Raw genomic sequence first — 4,952 nt, 5'->3', positions numbered from 1 at the left:
ACTAGTTATCAGCAGAAAGTAGGGCTGTCAAATCTCAACCCGAACCGTTGAACCCGCTGGGTTAATCCGATTCGTTAAGAACCTGAACCGTTAATAACCCGTTAGTTGGAACCCGAAAACTAACCGAACCGATAACATTCAACCCGAACCCAAACCGTCTACCGATTAAGACCCGATACCTGATAACAAACCGTCATGCGTCAACCTGAAACCGTTTCTACCCGAACCGAATGGACCCGAAAATCGTTAATGACCCGATTTATTTCAACCCGAACCGTTTCAACCCGGGGAAAACTCGTTCACAACCCGAACTGTTTCAACCCGAACCGTTTACAACCCGAACCGTTTCAACCCGGACCGTTTACAACCCGGAATGTTTCAACCCGAACCGTTTACAACCCGAACCGTTTACAACCCGTAACCCGTTTACACCCCGTTTAATTCAAACCGTTCATAACCCGCCTCAAAAATAAGTTTTTACTTGAAATATTTTCCGTCAAACCAAACAGAGCCGAAATGCTAAGATATCAAATGATATACTCCGTAATTCGTAAGTAATTGTACTTCTTAAGCCTTTATAAATCAAAGATATGATTCAATGTGCGTTGTTCAACCGAGTATTCGAACTGTTGTTTATCAACCGACTAAGTAACTAAACATGTTATTATTTAACATATTGTTCTGTATTAGATGTATTTTCAATATAGATATATTATTGTATAGTTATAGTCTTGTAGAATTGAATGTGCACTCTTTTATTGACTCATATTCAACTGACAAATTGTCTAATCGATCATTAAACTAAATTGATCTAATTCATTACCTTATAAGCTTTTAACCTAAGAACTGATCGAAAAACTATGCTATTTTAATTGAATCGACTTAATTCATTAACAATTGAACTTGTTTGTCTCGTTTCGTTAATGAAAATGTCAGTCTCGTTGTTGTTTAAACCAATATGAATATATGACAAACTTGTATTTACAAACTTTACAAATCCATTACGTATTAATTCATCATTATCGATTATTAATTACTACGTTTTTAGTATTTAGTTCGTCAATACATGTTTCATAATACTCTGGCATGGTGGGGGAGGGCATAGATGATTTTGATTCCATTTTTATCATTTGATTGATAAATATTACATGACATAATAAAAGACATTGACTGACTTTTCTTAATTAAGTTTATGAAATTAGTTGGATAGTGAACATTACTACATTAGTTGTTCGTCAAAAAAGAACATAACATTAGTTATAAATCATGTAATCAAATTATATGGCCTCTTTTACGTGTCACTTTGCTTTAATAATGTAGATATTATAGTATAAAAGTATTGAAAATTGTGATTTTAGTAATATCTCGACATTGTTTGTAATTTGTATCTGAATTGATCTAACTAAACATGAAACCGACCAGATATGAAACCGACCCGATATGAAACCGACCCGATATGAACCCGACCCGATATAAACCCGATTACAATCCGGCTAAACCTGTTAACAAACTGAACCGAATTGACCCGACCCGATATGACCCGACTCGATATAAACCCGACCCGTTATGAACCCGACCCGATATGAACCTGAACCGATATGAACCCGACTTAACCCGGTTATGACCCGACCAAATATGAACCGACCCGATATGAACCCGACCGATACGAACCCGACCCGATATGAACCCGTAACACATAACCCAAACCAGAACCGAACCGTTAAATTTTCAACCCGATCCGAACCGAACCGATAGTAAAAAGAACCGGTTTCAACTCGAACCGATGAACCGAACCGAAACCGAACCGATAACCCGATTTGACACCCCTAGCAGAAAGAGTTCACTTTATGAGTCTAAGAAAGTTTCACCTTAAAACCAATGGGAAAAAAAAGGAGTACCCTTTAGCATTATAAAGTTGATCTTATCTCTACTTTTATCGATGCGAGACACTCACATTCACTGGAAAAACGAGATAATATATATACATGGGGGCCAAAACTTAACTTACGATTTACACAACAATGCAAAACAAAAATAAAATTGTGAAAAAGAAACAAGTAAAAAAAGTAAGGCAGGTAAGATTTGAACTTTGTACCTCTAACGACTTTTAACTTTCAAGGTAAATTACCACTTGGGAACTTTGTACCTCTAACAACTTTTAACTTTCAAGGTAAATTACCACTTGAGCTACATTAAACATGTGGTTTATAATACATATTTAATATTGGTTAAATTGTTTTTTACCATCTAAAAAAATTGATAAATTGTTTTTTACCACCTATAAAAATAAAAGTTGTTTTTTACCACCTAAAAATAAAATAATTTTTTTTACCACCTATCAACCGAAAAAATGCAAGGAAACGTTATGCGGATCCATTTCACCGACTATATTTTTTCTTTCCTTCTCTTCTTCTACAATTTTCATGCATATAAGCTACAATTTTCCCTTAATTCTCATTAATTCACATAATATTTTCAACCATTTTATAGTTAAGAGGTGGTAAAAGACAATTTTTATTTTATGTTTAGGTGGTAAAAAACAATATTTATTTTTTTAGGTGGTAAAAAATAATTTAACCTTTAATATTTAAACATACCATAAAAGGAGTCATGGCCCCTCCCAAGTTGCCAACCCCCCTAATTCTACGTGTAATGTTTCATGAGTCAAATCTTAACAAATAAAGTTTTTTAGAATATATTATTCACGATTTTTTCGTAAATGCACATTTTAATTTGATTTGGAGGGACAACTTGTCTTCTATCAAACTTTGATGATGTGACATGTAATCTAACATTTTATTTGACAGTTTTTTACATAAATTTGTATTGACCTGTGATCGCCTTTTTATTTAACAGTAGCTTGTTCATGTACGTCGTAGTCTTTCAAAAAGCTTGCTTATGAAAATTTGTTAAGAGTCACACCTCGTAGTTAGTAGTTTAGGAATTATACTTTGATACTCTTTGATGTTCTTGACGTTTTGATTCATGGATTGAGAAGGACCCTTTCTAGAATATATTCCATTGCGATTTTGTCGGAAATGCACATTTTAATATGACTTCTAAGGGATTAAAGGCGCTTTCATTTAGTAGATTTAATCGATAAGTTTGATCCAAACAATTTAAGAGGGAAATCTATGCTGACATGGCATATGTCTCATCTATGATTAAGATTAGAAAAAGTAACTTATAGCATTGAAACAGATTAGTCTTGACAAATTCTAAATTGAGTCTTCAAAAACTAAGATTCACTTGACTTAATATATGAGTTGAATAAAACTAATAAAATAATATGGTACATAAATTTACAAGTCTATAGTTAGACCTGTCAAAAATTGACCCGATCCGAAAACCGACCCGAATCCGACCCGAAAAAAACGGGTCTTGAACAAGATTTCTCAACCCGTAACCCGTTTTTATCCGAACCCGAACAACCCGGAATTTTCGGGTCCAAAACGGGTCGGGTTCGGTATGACCCGTCGGGTTTAGTGATAAAGTGATTTACTTATTTTCTTGAATTTTTTTTTTTGAAAAAAGGGTAAAAAAACAAAACCTAAAACTAAACTCTCAAACAGCCGCTGGCTGCTCTCAAACCCTCATCTCTCATTCTCTCTCATAGCCTCAAACCCTCTGGTTTACCGCCGACATGGGTTGACGGTCAAGCTCTCGTCCTCCTTTGCATAAGCGAGGAGCTTCTCCAGCAGGTCGCATTCTATTTCCTCGTGGTCAATCAATTTTTTCATCATCTTCATCTCCCACTCTCGAAGAAGGTAACCCCTTCAAAGCTTTAATCCTTAATCAATTATTCAATTTTAGACTTTAAATTCAATATAATATGACTGTTAGAGTGTTATTGCCAAGTTGATATATCTGTATTCTGTGCGATTTAACGGGTAAAAAACTAACAATCTAACCGTGTTTATATTTTTATATGGGTTGTTTAATTTTTTGAGAATTTGATGTTGATTGTTAAAACTTAAAAGTGCTGTATTCATTTAGCAGGGCAATAATTATTTTAAAAATTTAGTATCATCATGTTTTGCCGTTTTGGTTTAATTTCTTCGGCTAATTTGCTGCTACTGTTTAGTTATTAATTTGGCATAATATTTAATAGGTTTTGGTTTGCTGGTTTTGATTAAAAATTATTAATTTGGCATAATTTTTAATAGGTTAATTTGCTGCTTCTATTTAGATTTTTCGGTTTATTTGAGGTGCTTGTTCATATATGCAAGGTCCTGCAATTACAAAGTAGAAAATAAATACAGCTTTACCTCATGTTTAAATCTGTTGTAATAGGTTGAAAATAAATACAACAATTACAAAACGGGTCATACATTTTAAATTAATAGGTTGCCTCATGTTTGACTCTATCATTTTAAATTTGCATTTGTTGTAGGAGTTGAGCCTAATTTGGGTGGTGCAAGTACTGGTGCTACTAGTCGCGGACTCGTGGTGGTGAGAGTGGACAAGAAAACTAATGACCACAAGAAAATGGGCATCAAATATGTACTAGTATATTATATTATTACTAATATAATTACTACTATATTATATTATTAATTTATTACTAATTAGATCTCTCTGCAATGTTATATTATTATTACGAATTTACAACTATGTTTATATTGCTGCTGCATTACTATTTCTTTCATGCTTTATATTTATTAATAATTAGATCTCTCACTGTTAAAAATTTAAAATGCTTTTAATTTCATGTACATCTAAATTATTATACGAGTAAAACTAATAATTATAAACTTATAATAATCATTCAACCCGTGGGTCAATTCGAACCCGTAAAAAAGGCATATAATAGTAAAAAACTGCGAAATAAAAAAAAGGCGTAATAAAAGCTCTCAACCCGTTGGGTCAACCCGAACCCGAACACTCTGGGTCTTGAACAAGCATTTGTCAACCCGAATCCGAAATTGACCGACCCGATAGAACCCGAAGTT

The 4,952-nt window shown here is 33.6% G+C and overlaps 1 long non-coding RNA gene across 1 annotated transcript; it reads left to right on the top strand.

The window, feature by feature from the left end:
* Positions 1-3,332: 3,332 nt before the first annotated feature.
* Positions 3,333-4,675, top strand: LOC110775682 (uncharacterized). Its single transcript, XR_002529849.2, has 2 exons — positions 3,333-3,767; positions 4,394-4,675. It is a non-coding gene; the product is annotated as an uncharacterized lncRNA (long non-coding RNA).
* Positions 4,676-4,952: the final 277 nt, after the last annotated feature.

Source organism: Spinacia oleracea, chromosome 6, assembly GCF_020520425.1.
Source record: "Spinacia oleracea cultivar Varoflay chromosome 6, BTI_SOV_V1, whole genome shotgun sequence".
Classification (NCBI taxonomy): Eukaryota; Viridiplantae; Streptophyta; class Magnoliopsida; order Caryophyllales; family Amaranthaceae; genus Spinacia; species Spinacia oleracea.
Note: the sequence above shows the minus strand (reverse complement) of the source record. Positions and strands in the feature narration are given on the sequence as shown.